At 45.3% G+C, this 15,180-nt stretch overlaps 1 non-coding gene across 1 annotated transcript; it reads right to left on the bottom strand.

Annotated features, from left to right (window-relative positions):
- Positions 1 to 9,251: 9,251 nt before the first annotated feature.
- On the bottom strand, positions 9,252 to 9,325 carry TRNAN-AUU (transfer RNA asparagine (anticodon AUU)). The gene has a single exon. It is a non-coding gene; the product is annotated as a tRNA-Asn (tRNA).
- Between the last annotated feature and the right edge of the window lie 5,855 nt (positions 9,326 to 15,180).

Raw genomic sequence — 15,180 nt, 5'->3', positions numbered from 1 at the left:
TCTGGAGTGAGTGCTGACATCTGGTCCGGACTGAAGGACCTGGCAACGATTACTGACATGTCGTCTACTGTCACTGCATATGATTCTGTCACCTTTGAAAGAATGGTGGAGGATTATATGAGTGACCGCATCCAGGTAGGCACGTCAGACAGTCCGTATGTATACTGGCAGGCAAAAGAGGCAATTTGGAGGCCCTTGCACAAACTGGCTTTATTCTACCTAAGTTGCCCTCCCTCCAGTGTGTACTCCAAAAGAGTGTTTAGTGCAGCCGCTCACCTTGTCAGCAATCGGCGTACGAGGTTACTTCCAGAAAATGTGGAGAAGATGATGATCATCAAAATGAATTATAATCAATTCCTCCGTGGAGACATTCACCAGCAATTGCCTCCAGAAAGTACACAGGGATCTGAGATGGTGGATTCCAGTGGGGACGAATTAATAATCTGTGAGGAGGGTGATGTACACAATGAAAGGGGTGAGGAATCGGAGGATGATGAGGTGGACATCTTGCCTCTGTAAAGCCAGTTTGTGCAAGGAGAGATTGATTGCTTCTTTTTTGGTGGGGGTCCAAACCAACCAGTCATTTCAGTCAGCCGTGTGGCAGACCCTGTTGCTGAAATGATGGGTTCGTCAATGTTTTTCTTTTCAATCTAAGCCCCTGCAGTTTTCTGTAAGAATCTGCTTCGCTATGATGATCAACAAGTCACAAGGGCAAACACTCAGGGCTGGAGGCGTAGATCTTAGGACCAGCTGCTACAAGCATGGCAAAGGTGTCACTATCATTGGTGACACCCAGAGAGGCAGCGAGGGAGATTGTAATGCAGTGCGCGCAGATAAGCAGCGCAATGGTAAAATGGAGGCATGGTCTCATAGGTAGGGGTGTGGCCTGTTGGCCTGAATCTCCATTTTGTTGCTCCGGGTATCCCGGGGGTTGAGTGCTGCACCCGGGGACTAGTGTGTGAGTGGTGCTGGCTCCTGCACAGTGACAGAAACTGGGTGTTGCACGTAATGTCACAGTGAAACACCCATATTCTGTCACTGAAGAGGAGCCGGCACTTTGGTGTCACCCCCCTTGGCGGGTGACACTCGGGTGTGGGCCGCAACCCCGTTGTGATGCCACTGACCCATGGGAAGCTTTACGTGGCTTACCCATGTGTTAGTAGCCCCAAGCATCTTTTGTGTTAGTCCCTGAAGAAAAACTTCAAATATTTACAAATAAATTTTGTAATCAATGGGCCTAATTCAGTAAGGATTGCAAATTCTGCTAAGTAACAGAATTTGCAATCCTTTGGTTCGCATGCTGGGGCCACCCAGCATGCCGCCTCCCTTCTTGACCACGCTGAAATTGCAGTCGCAGTGCAGTTCAGCGTGATCATAAAAAATGGGTTAGCCTCCTGTTGGTGCAGACTGTATGTGTGCGCAGGAAGCCGCCACCATTTTTGTGATCGCAGCTGCTGCATGTGATGTCATGCAACCGCTCTGACCACGCCTCCTGTTTCTCCGTTGCCGACCCCATTTTGAAGCCCTGCCCACGCACCGCTCCATCTCCGACTTGGAAATGGAGTGTTGCTGACCCCCCCCCCCCAGCACCGATTGACAGTCAGAGGCGATCGCATTAACTGCGGGGTGCCGCAGAAAATGCAGGCGCATGCGTATGCTCTTAGCAATTTTTGCAGTTGGACTGCTTATTGCGATTGCAATCCAACCTGAATCAGGCTCTATTACCTATCACAATGCACTGCGGGTAGTACAAAATGGGGTTAATATAAGAGAAAACCCCCCAGAGCTGTGCTCCTTAACTGTCCCTGGTGGCTAGTGGAGCAGCTGCCCAGTAATCAGTGTCCACGCCAGTGCGCACATGGCCCGCCCCCTACAGCCACGCTGGATCACGGTATAGTGTGGGCACAGAAGTCCCTTACCTCCCTTTCATCAGCGGCCTCGTGATCCCGGAGGGCGGTGTGTGTGTGACTTACCTTAGGAAGAAACCGGAGCCTCCGCTGCAGTGACCCAGCAACCAGGGCGCGGGAGTATACTGCGCCGCTGGGAGTGATGGAGCTGCAGTAAAGATGTCTATTAGACCTAGCCTACTGCAGCCCTTGTAGATTCTTATAAAAAAAAGTTCTTCTTTTCTTGTCAAAATTAATAGCTAAGAATAGGCTGCCTGAGGCAGCCCCCTCTCAAGTGGCCTGCTACTGAAGGCACCAACTACAAACTGAGCTCCCTGTTCATGGAAGCGAGGTTATAGAGGAGGGGGCGCTGAGCATCTTGGGAACAGTCAAAAGCTTTGAGCCTGTTGGTGCCTCAGATCAAGATCCTACTCTACACCCCAATCTGAATCCTTGTGGAGTCCAGTGTACCCCACAGAAGAAATGAATGTGTCACACCCATTGGCAGCAACATTAGAATAGCTGCTGATGGGCACAATTGAGAAAGGAAGGGGGGAAAACATTTGAATCCAGCACATATATGTAATTTGAATATGTAATTTGTACCTTCCTACTTTAAAATGTAATGGATGAACCTCACCCTGTGAGAACTATCTTCATGATCAAGAGATCTCATACGCAAGAAAAGCATGTGCTGGGATAGGGCTGTGGAGGGCGGCTGCTCGGGCACACACCCGTCAAGTTAAGGAGATTCAACTGAGGAAGCACAAGGGAACTGCAGGGAGACCACATATTTTCAGATGAACATGAGAGGGCGGAAGGCTGCCTAATACTGAAGCACCCTCAAACATCAAACCATATGCAACAACTAGTACAAGCATTCCTGGGGAAAGGTCTGCAGCAGACGGATTTGCATACGGTGATGTCATCCAAGCAATGGGCATAGTTGGCTGCAACCCTCGTCTGCATATGAAAAGAGAAAATGGTCACGCAGGGCATGGCGGCCTTTGTGGGGTTGCGCTTGGATGACTCCTAGATCGCTTTATACACCCCCATCAGTGTGGGGCTCATGTCGGCCATGCCCAAGCCCCTGAAGCATTCAAGCTGATTTCTTGCAGCAGCTGCACCCAGTAACAGCTCCAGAGTTGCTCTACAAGACAAGTAAAAGGGTGTGAGCCCTGCAGCACCACCTGTAGTTTGCATACACACATATATAGAACAGCATCTCTTATATGCCCCAGGGGCAATAAAATAGTAGCCTTATCTAGGGTATCCGTCCATGCCGCTACAGCACTACACACCCAGGCCGACGCAATTGCCTGTCTGAGTAAGGTACCTGAATGTGTATAAATGGACTTCAGGGTAATCTCCTGTTTGCGGTCAGCAGACTCTTTGAGGGTAGCCGTATCCTGGGACGGGAGGGCTACCTTCTTGGATAAGCGTGTTAATGCTTTGTCCACCCAAGGGGAGGATTCCCATCGTAACCTATCCGTTGATGGGAAAGGGGAATCCTTTTGGAAATCTGCAGGAGATTCCCAAGCTTTTTCACATAACTCGTTCAGCTCGTGTGAGGGGGGAAAGGTTACCTCAGGCTTCTTTCCCTTGTACATATGTACCCTCTTGTCAGGGATAGGGGGCTCCTCTGTGATGTGCAAAACATCTTTTATTGCCATAATCATATATCAAATGTATTTTGCCAATTTTGGCTGTAACTTTGCATCATCGTAATCGACACTGGAGTCAGAATCCATGTCGGTATCTGTGTCAACATCTGGATAGTGGGCGCTTATGAGACCCTGACAGTCCCTGCGACATAGGATTAGGCATTGGTTGAGACCCTGACTGTCCCAAAGCTTCTGCCTTGTCTAATCTTTTGTGCAATGAGTTTACACTAGCATTTAAAACATTCCACATATCCATCCAATCAGGTGTCGGCGGAGACACCACGTTCATTTGCTCCCGCTCCTCTCTAATATAGCCTTCTTCCTCAGACATGTAGACACACGCGTACCGACACACCACACACACAGGGAATACTTTTACTGAAGACATTTCCCCCACAAGGCCCTTTGGAGAGACAGAGAGAGAGTATGCCAGCACATACCCCAGCGCTATATAACCCAGGAACAGCACAGTAACTTAATGTTTGAACAATCGGTGAGGGGGAACATCTTGAAACCCCAGTTTGTACCCTTGGGACACTATTTGTAAAACACACGAGTCCATGTCCGAATGAATCCAGAACTGACTGAAGAGTTTTAGACGTGCCCCCACTGGTGCGGGCTCCTGCAAGAGAGCCCCAGCGTCATGCAGTGGATTTGGCAGAAGCAGAGGATGATCTCTGCTCCTGCGATCTTGAAGAGGATGCAGACCTCTTCTCTCTTCTCCTTCCTCTACCTGCAAAGAAAGGGGAATCTTAACTTCTTGCATATCTATTGGGCCGAAATGACTGCATCAGATAATGATGCGTCTTCATCCGTTGGGAGGGAACATAGGGCAAGAAGGTTGACTTACCTGCGGGAGCTGCCGAGATCAAATTAACTAGGCAGTCACCAAACAAGGCTTCACCTTCATAGGGAAGAGACTCCCTTTCTTCTTGGAGTCAGCATCAGCATTCTCTTGGTGAATCCACAATGCCCTCCTATCCGACACTGCCATGAAATTGGCCCGTGAACTCAAGAGTCCTATATCCCTTGCAGTCTCACGTAAGTATGCTGCAGTGTCCTTGATATGATACAACGTAAGGAGTATCCCATCTCTCCAGGGTATCTATATCGGATGACAAGGTATTCGACCAATTCTTGAATATTACTACTCACCCATGCACATGTAATGGCAGGTCTAAGTAATGTACCCGTGGTTACATAACTAGAAATAATGTAGCTTCCTGCATACGATCCGCTGGATTTGTGACAGGGCCCCGTGCAGAACAGGGGGTGACTCCCACTTTATTCTGTCCGCGGCGGGAAATGAATAAACAACCAGAATCCTTTTGGGGATTTGAAACCATCTTGTCGAGCTGGCCCAGACTTTCTCAAACAGAGATGGAGGAACGTTACATCAGCTTTCATTATATATCTATATATACATACATATAGACCCCTTTGTCAGGAACAGCAGGGTCTTCAGTGATTTTAATATGTCCTTAATATCCACAATCATGTACTGAATGCTCCTTGCCAATATTGGATCTAATCAGGAAACATTATGGTCGACATAAGTATCAGTATCCGTGTCAGTATCAGTGTGTAGTAACTGGGCAAAATAACATTTTTGCGACCCAGCGGGGCCTGAGGGAAAAGAAACATAGCCATGAATATCACATCTATTCTCTACGTCTGTGTCTGGGACACAGATTTATCCAACCTTACTCTGATATTACTGAAACATTTACCCAGTCAGTTATTGGTGGTGCCAACAGGGCCACCAACATATGTCTGCATTCCTAATATAGTTTCCTCTTGGGAAAAACATTCAGCCACCGACATGTTGACACACATATACCAAGTACCCACAGACACACCGGCTTATGGGGGACAGACCGTCAGTAAATCTGTCAGAGGGACACAGAGGATTTTTCAGCTCACAATCCAGCGCCAAAAGTACACAGTCTGGGAAATAATAAACTCTATAGTGATAGACTTGTAATGCTCTAAAGATGTTCTGGTGAGGTGAGGAAGAAGCCCCGCCGCTGTAATGGCGCGTATCTGTCCCGCTCAGAAATAATTAATTACGCTAGCGGGGTAAGGACAGTGCCCAGGCACTTATGTCCACTTTTTCCAGCCTTTTGTGAGGAATTTATGCTGCCCAGGGTGCCCCCCCCCCCGTGCCCTGCACCCTGCAGTGCCTGTGTTTGTGTGGGAGCATGGCGCGCAGCGTTCCGCTCGCTGCTCGGTACCTCAGAATGCCGTCACTGAAGAAGAAGTCTTCTGTTCTTCTGCTACTCACCTGTCTTCTGGCTCTGTAAGGGGGTGACGGCAGGCTGCGGGAGTGTGCATCTAGGCGTACCCAGCGATCAGCACCCTCAGGAGCTAATGGTGTCCTGTCAGCCTGAAGCAGAGCCATTGAACTCACTAGAAGTTGGTCATACTTCTCTCCCCTAAGTCCCACGAAGCAGGGAGACTGTTGCCAGCAGCCTCCCTGAAAATAAAAAAAACTAACAAGTCTTTTCAGAGAAACTCAGTAGAGCTCCCCTGTAGTGCATCCAGTATCACTGCGCACAATACTAAAACTGGAGTCTGGAGGAGGGGCATAGAGGGAGGAGACAGTTCACACCCTTTGAAAGTCTTAAAGTGCCCATGTCTCCTGCGGATCCCGTCTATACCCCATGGTTCTTAATGTGACCCCAGCATCCTCTAGGACGTATGAGAAAACAAATAACGCACACACGAGGAGGAGAGAACTAAGGAAGCTATAAGGAGAAGAGGGGAGGGAGGGGGGGTTGAAAGGTAAGGTAGTAAAGGCATATTGGATAAACTACAACCTTATACATATTCATTAATGTACCAGTAGTTAGAAGTAGAAGAGCTCTAACAGAAACCACAAAGCTTAGCTAAAGCCACACCACACTGGATATGCCCAATCTCATTTGATTTTTGTAGCAAAGCAGTATTGGACTTTGTTAATACATGGATGGGAGACTGCTTGGTAGTATCAGATTCTTTAGGTGTTTTTAAACTACCAACACCATTTTCTTGGTACATTTAATTTTTACATGTATTCTTTTATGTACCAGAAGTTAGAAGTAGAAGAGCTGTAACAGAAACCACCAGCTCATCTACAGCCACAGCACACTGGATTTGCCCAATCTCTCCTGATCATGGAAGCTGAGCAGTGTTGGTCCTGGTTTTAGTACTTGGATGGGAGACCACAAGGAAATACCAGGAGCTGTGTGTATTTTTACAATACTAACACCGTTCTCTTGATGCATTCCATTTTGAAACATTGGGGCAGATCTATTAAGCCTGGTGAACTGATAAAGTGCAAGGTGATAAAGTACCAGCCAGTCAGCTCCTAACTGTCATTTTTCAAACCCAGCCTGTGACATGGCAATTAGGAGCTGATTGGCTGGTACTTTATCACCATGCAAATTATCATTTCACCAGGTTTAATAAATCGGCTGCTTACTCATTTATGTACGAGTAGTTAGAAGTAGAAGAACTCTAACAGAAACCACTAAGCTCATCTACAGCCACACCACACTGTATATGCCCAATATCACCTGATTTTAGGCCTGGTTTGTTCTTGGATGTGAGACCACCTGGGAATACCAGGTGCTGTAGGTAGTTTTATACTACCAACACCGTTCTCTTGATGCATTCCATTTTGAAACATTGGGGCAGATCTATTAAGCCTGGTGAACTGATAAAGTGCAAGGTGATAAAGTACCAGCCAGTCAGCTCCTAACTGTCATTTTTCAAACCCAGCCTGTGACATGGCAATTAGGAGCTGATTGGCTGGTACTTTATCACCATGCAAATTATCATTTCACCAGGTTTAATAAATCGGCGGCTTACTCATTTATGTACGAGTAGTTAGAAGTAGAAGAACTCTAACAGAAACCACTAAGCTCATCTACAGCCACACCACACTGTATATGCCTCTTCTTACATTCCGCTGCACTTATTGTGGGGTAGCCGCAATCCCTTCTGCTGTACGGTTCCACATTACATTGTTTCTTGTCACTTCCTGTTGATGCAGTAAGGAAACATCCAGGAATTACAGCAGCTTAGTTTTTTTTTTTTTTAACTGGGGCAATTTAGCTAGATCACAGGGCAATTTAGCTCCTTTGGTCCTTTTTTTAGGACCAGTTAATCAGACAGTTGAGCAAACTGAAAAACAGCTAACAGGAAATTTCCACTTAAATGGTATTTTCTAATCTTATCTGACCATGACTAAGAATAAAGGATACACAAGATAAACTCTTAGAGCCATGGACCTTATCCATGTTTAAGCTCCATCAAATCTGTAATCAATAGCACTACATGCTCCCACTTTACCACTGTACTATATACTCTACCTGTGTTTTTAAGGTAAAAACACCATTTAACCCCAGTGACACTTGAATTAAAGCAGCAGCCTCTGGAATAGCATTCCTTAGCATTAATCCCAGGAAATCTGCAATCTTCACGCTCTTTGATAGCCATGCTACATTGCTGTTTACTTGTATGGAGCAGAGAGCACAACATCAGGACATAGGAAATATTACAATGCATGATAAGAAAGGTGTGAGCTCTACAGCAAGGCCTCTAACCCTTTGCCAGTGCCAAATACATAGGGCTTAACTCAGATCTGATCACAGCAGCATATTTATTAGCTAAAACCATGTACACTGCAGGGGGGGGGTGTATAATATGTGCAGAGAGAGTTAGATTTTGGTGCGGTGTGTTCAAACTGAAATCTAAATTGCAGTGTAAAAACAAGACAGCCAGTATTTACCCTGCACACAAACAATATAACCCACCTAAATCTCTCTGCAAATGTTATATCTGCCCCCCCCCCATCCCTGCAGTGCACATGGTTTTGCCCACTAGCTAACAAATTTGCTGCATCTGGGAATTACAGCAGCTTAATATTTCTTTTTACAGAAGGTTCAGCAAATTAAATTATTTAGTGAAATACTGTAATCATAACAGTTACAGGGATATTGTAGGTAGATTTATTGTCAGTGGATAAATGTAAAAATTAAACCCTTAGGCATAGTTCCAAAATGCTGTCATTGCAATCCAGATTTTAAGGATATCATGCTTGAGCACAGGTGACTTAATTAGAACTTCGGTCAATGTGAATTAACCATTGGACTCAACCATGGTTATCCTTAAAACCCAGGGGTCTATTTAAGATCGATCTTAATCGATGTTGGGCTTCCAGGTTGAAAAAAACACACACATTTGTTTTCACATTAAACAGACTTCCACATGAGAAAGCAGCAAGGATGCAGTGGCGTTAATGTTTCCTGGTGTCAACTTGTATTATCTCAATAGACATTGAAATGAGGATGCATCTTGCTGCCTTTCCAATGAAGCAAGTTTAATTTAGTAATAGGTGAAAAACCATCCTTACAAAGGTGTTAATCAGAGACTTGGCTTTGTGGACACTTTTCAGAGAACAAATTTGTTAGCATAAAAATAAAGCCAGAAAATGAAGAGCTGTTTAATCACTCGATTGGATTTTTCTGCCAGCATATTTTTTTTCTCTGCAACCCACTGCTAAATTGTGCTTCCTAGCTGTTTTTTATAAAATCACTGAATCAAATCTAACTCTGATTACATCAGAGAAGGCCATGTACCCTACACCATAAGAGGAGGTTTGAAATTTTGACTTGTCTACTTAAATATCACCAAAATCTGATCACAAGGTTAATTACGTCCCTGGGTGGGATTGAACCACCAACCTTTTGGTTAATAGCCAAACACACTAACCGATTGCGCCACAGAGACACTTTGCAAAAGTCCATACTGACAAAGGCTAATAAGCATTCATCTAAAACGTTTCCTAGAAAAACTTTAAAAAGTCAATAATCTGGAGAGTTTTTGTAAGATGTTTCTTCCATCAACCAACGAAGAAACACATTGGTACTTTCCCATGATGAGTGAGTGCTTCAGGATCTCTTGCACTTACATGTGCAGCAGAGTACTGCAATGGAAGCATGCTGGGCCCATAACCCAGAGGTAGGCAGATTGAAACTATCCTCTGCTATATGCATTTTTTTTGTTAATTAAAGTAATCCAAAACTGGGATTGATATTTTGTCTCTTTTATTTTTACTTAAAGTACAATAACTTTTACCATTTTAATTTGTTTTAATAGTATATTGACAGTATTATTTTCTTTCTAAAATCCACTTCATTTTCTTTACCCTATTATTAAAATGGTAATTGAAGAAGAGGAATTGTTGCTTTGACTGCAGCATTCCCGGGGTTAACTGGTGTTTCTTCAAGTCACAAGGTATGGAGCTGCTGTATAGTTACTCGCAAGTCAGTAGTTGTATGATGCTCACACCTGTTAAGCTGGATACACACAGAATGCCCTACACAGGGGGTGAAATGAGCGCCCCCCCCACCCCCCGTACGCTCAGCACACATCACGCTGTGCTGAGCGGGGGGAGAGATGTGTGCTGAGCAGTTCGCTCAGCACACATCTCTCCCCAAAATCGGGCCGTGAATACGGACCTTTAAACTGGATCCACACTTAGATTATCTGTCCAATTTTTTTTTCTAGTTGAAACAAAATTATGCTAATATGTGGCAGCAAATTACAATTGACCATTTGTTCACAAACACTGGAAAACATCCAAAAATGGTCATTTAGATAAATTGGTTAAATCCATTTCATTTAGCTAATTTATCCAAACTACCTTTATTGTATCTTTGTGGGTGAATGATGTGTGGGTCAGTGTTGAGGGTGGTGGAGGAGATGGGTAATAGGCACAGCAGGGTGTGGACAGTCAAATAGTGTGCTTAGAGGTTCAGAGTCATTGTATGAGACTCTGGCAACAGTGACTTGATGAGTCTGGTGTCCATAGGGTGGGACGCATTAACCTTTTTATGCTATTGAAATAGTTCTCCTCCTGACCGACGCAGTTCCTTGCTCCGAGGTTGGTGTATTGTCCTGTTGCAGCGCCTCTCCACTGTGGTCACAGTGAGCTGTGTGGTGTTGCTGGCGCATGCCAATCTCCCCCCAACCTCCCTCTTGCATTTCAGACCTACGTACGCATGATGGGATCTTGTATGATATGCGCGTGTGCTGTAGAGATGAAAGTGGGGGTGAGGAGGCAGACCGGGAGATGGGGAAACTTTGTGGACTGTTAGCGAAGGGGAGCACTGGGCAATCTGAGTTGCAAAGAGGGCAGCAGAAGAGGTTATTGCATGTGCACTGGTGACAGGTCCATCCTTGGTGGCCAGCCTCAGTGGTAAAGGGGTACATGAGCTAGTGTCCCTTGGCCAGTCATGTACCATGGCCACCTCCCTACCTCCTATATATTCTCCCTGATCTGTCACTTTGTTACGGTCTGATGCTGGCACTGGTGTATCGTCCTGCAGTTGCCGTCTCCGCCCATTGCTGTGACTTCCCCCAGAGTTAGCCACACAGAGTGACAGATCTGGGAAAATATATAGGAGATCATTACTTTCACTTGCAGCCTACCTTATTTTTTGCAGCCTAGCATGCTCCTGACCCCTTCTCTCACTAATACTTATACAACATTCATGAACTCATCTTAAGGTTTCTTTATTATTCAGTCACACTGTCTTGGATCCAAACCATTTCCTGTGGCATTGCAGTCAAACAATTGAGCTATTTACCCTTGCATAGAAAGGTATAATCTAAGCTAGAGAATTCTATTTGGAGCTCACCTTGTACTTTGTGAAGAAATAATCAGCTTTGTGGCTGAGCAGATATATGGAGTGTGTGGCTGCACACTGCATTGATCTGCTGAGTTGCAATGCTAATAATTTTTTTTTTTGCAAAGTACCAATAGCTTCATTGTGAAGGTGGAAAGAAGGGTGTTACGGCATGGAATGTACAAACTGCGAGACCCTGCTGGTAGCGCCTTTGTCTATTTAGTAGGAAGGGCACGTAACAGCCGGGGGGCAATGGAGGAAGCCCCTTTAGGGCTGGAGCCCGGCGGCAACTGACTCCGTTGTCTCTGGCAGTTCCGCCCCTGGACTAGAGGAATGGTCAAGAACATGGCAACATTTAATGCCAAAAAATGCAAAATCATACACGTCTCAAAAATGCAAAGGCTAACTATAATATTAAGGGCATTATAATGGCAAGAGGAAAGCTATCTAAGTATTACTATTTCAGGTAAGCAATGTAACAAAGCAATAGGAAAGGCAAGTCAGATGCTTGTTTGCATAGGTTAAAGAACCAGTAGCAGAAAAAAGTAATACAGGTTGAGTATCCCATATCCAAATATTCCGAAATACGGAATATTCCGAAATACGGACTTTTTTGAGTGAGACTGAGATAGTGAAACCTTTGTGTTTTGATGGCTCAGTGTACACAAACTTTGTTTAATACTCAAAGTTATTAAAAATATTGTATTAAATGAACTTCAGACTGTGTGTATAAGGTGTATATGAAACATAAATGAATTCTGTGAATGTACACACACTTTGTTTAATGCACAAAGTTATAAAAAATATTGGCTAAAATGACCTTCAGGCTGTGTGTATAAGGTGTATATGAAACATAAATGCCTTCTGTGCTTAGATTTAGGTCCCATCACCATAATATCTCGTTATGGTATGCAATTATTCCAAAATACAGAAAAATCCGATATCCAAAATTCCTCTGGTCCCAAGCATTTTGGATAAGGGATACTCAACCTGTAATGCCACTGTATAGGTCCTTGGTACAGCCACATTTAGAATCCTGTGTTCAGTTCCAGAAGCCATATCTCCAGAAGGCTGTAAATACATTAGGGCAACTAAAATTGTGCATGGCCTACATCACAAAACTTACCTGGAAATACTAAAAAATGTTGATGTGTATAGTTTGGAGAAGGGAAGAGGGAACATACAGTAATAGAAACATTTAAATATATAGAGAGGAATGTAATAGGGTGTGAGAATCAGAAAGTGAGAGATTTTGTGTTTTTTCCTGTTGTTTTTTTTGTTTTTGTTTGATTGTTTGTTTTTAAAGTGGCAATCCTTTACATGGCAAAACCAGGTTGATATTTGCCATGTAAAGGATTGCCACCGTGGGCATGTGTAGAAGGGGCACTGCTACTGTTGGCATTATGTGTGTAAGCTGCACTGATATGGTGGTTATGTGTATAAAGGGCACTGCGACTGTGGGTATTATTATTATTATTATTACATGCGGTGTAATGACAATAAGATAGTGCTACTGTGTGGCGTATTTTGATTTGGGGTGCTATTGTGTGGCCATGCCCCTTCCTTGTGATACCACACCTTCTTTTTTTAAGGAGCGCACTGTCCCTTTATTAAGTATTGGAGAGAGGGCCCAAATTAATAGTTTGCAGGGAGGCGCCAAACACCCTAGCGCTGGCCCTTTGGTAGGGGACAGGATTTGCTTCTGCTTGTGCACATATGTTATGATTGCCAGCCAACAGCACTGGTTTTGCCTATAACACTAACTATAAATATTTTGAATTGGTCCTGGACCACCAATCCAAGGCACCCCTGCAAGTGTCCTGAGGCACCCCAGGGTGCAGTTTGAGAACCACTGGTCTAGTGAGTACCCAGGATAATTATTGTAGCTGGTCTGCGGGTAACAGCTCTCAGATCCACTTCTAGAAAAAAATGCAGCAATGTAATTTGAGTGACAAACTGCAGAGATGAACCCTTTCTGTGACTGCTGCACAGGGATCACACAAACTCTATTCATAGGGCTGACTTCACTTAGGGGAGATGTTCTCACCCCGCAAAGAAGTGCGAGTATATACCGCACTTACGGTACCATTGGATTTACAGATATTTTCTTGCAATACACTATGGGGGTCATTCTGAGTTGATTGCTCGCTAGCAGTTTTTAGCAGCCATGCAAACGCATTGTCGCTGCCCACTGGAGAGTGTATATTCACTTTGGAGAAGTGCGAACACTTGAGCAGCAGAGCGCCTGCAAAATCGTTTCAAAATAAGACCAGCACTGTAGTTACACTTCGTGTGCGTTGATTCTAACAACCGAGGGACGGCTTTTGATGTCACACACCCATCCAGCGAATGCCCAGCCACGTCTGCATTTCTTCTGCCACGCCTGCATTTTTCCAAGCACTCCCTGAAAACGGTCAGTTGCCACCCAGAAACGCCCTCTTTCTGTCAATCTCCTTGTGGCCTGTTCTGTGATTGGAATAATCGCTAGAACTAGTGCAAAACCACAATGGACTTTGTACCCGTACGATGCGCATGCACATTACGGAGCATGCGCATGCACAGATTAGCCATTTTTTTCAACTGATTGCTACGCAGCGAACAACGGCAGCATGCGATCAACTCGGAATGACCCCCTATATACATAGAAACATGGATTTTTACTGCAGGAATTATGGTTAGTTTAGGGGTATCGGTTAGGGTCAACAGAGGTGTAGCTAGGGGTCCAAGCGCCCCTGGCAAAGTAAGGGACTGGCGCCCCCCCTTTCGATAAAGCATTGCAGTCCATTGGCGGTTACCATGTTGGAGCCACAGCAACTGACCCCCTCCCCCACACGCTGCCCTACATCATCGGCTGGGATTCACTGTTGGTGTGAAGCCACTGGGAACAGTCTGGTAGCATTAGCAGCAGTCTGTGTCATAGATAGGGAAGGCAGAAGGTTAACTAGCTAATAGCAGTCTGTTGGCAGCAGAGGCTGGGCGGGGGGCTGAGAATGAGCCAACGCTGATCAATGTCCTGTCTGCTTAGACAAAAATATTTTGTGATCAGGGCTGGTTCTAGACCAAAGGAGCCAATGGCAAAAATTTCCTTTGGCACCCCCCCCCCCCCCCCCACACACATACACACACACCAAAAAAGAACATATCCCAGTATAACATAACGCTATGTGGTGCAAAGTGTGGAGCTGGTTACTTGTATCAGACCTCTGACATTTGCCTTTTCACCCATATTGCATACTTTTTCTTGCAGGTTGTGTCTTAATTCAAGAAGTGTTCTAAGTACTTCAGCTTAGTATCTTTACTGACCCCTCTTTACCCCACACTACATAACTGACCCCTCTATACCCTACACTACATCACTGACCTTTCTATAACCATCACTGCATTACTGACCCCTCTATACAGTACACTGACCTCTATATACCTGCTAGTACATCCCTGATGCCTATATTCCCTAAGCTAAATCCCTGATGCCTCTATTCCCTACGCTACATCCCTGACGCCTCTATTCCCTATGCTACATCCCTGACGCCTCTATACCCTACGCTACATCCCTGATGCCTCTATTCCCTACGCTACATTCCTGATGCCTCTATAACCTACGCTACATCCCTGACGCCTCTATACCCTACGCTACATCCCTGACGCCTCTATACAGTACAATGCATTACTGATCCCTCTAGACCAGCGTTTCTCAAACTGTGGGTCGCGACCCCAGAGTGGGTCGCACCCATCTCAGCATGGGGTCGCGACTCACCCGCAGTTACCCGGACCGCACTCAGCTGGCTCCATTCCCCGGCGCACACGCTGCGATGCTGACTCACAGCGGTGCGCCTGTACCCAGCCTGGAAAGACGTTCCCCCGCCGGCTCCTCCTCTCCACAATGATTGACACCCAAGAGACGTCCGGGCGTCATGACGTCATGACGTCATGACGTCCGGGCGTCCTGACAGAGTA

This window comes from Pseudophryne corroboree, unplaced genomic scaffold (genome assembly GCF_028390025.1).
Source record: "Pseudophryne corroboree isolate aPseCor3 unplaced genomic scaffold, aPseCor3.hap2 scaffold_2006, whole genome shotgun sequence".
Classification (NCBI taxonomy): domain Eukaryota; kingdom Metazoa; phylum Chordata; class Amphibia; order Anura; family Myobatrachidae; genus Pseudophryne; species Pseudophryne corroboree.
Note: the sequence above shows the minus strand (reverse complement) of the source record. Positions and strands in the feature narration are given on the sequence as shown.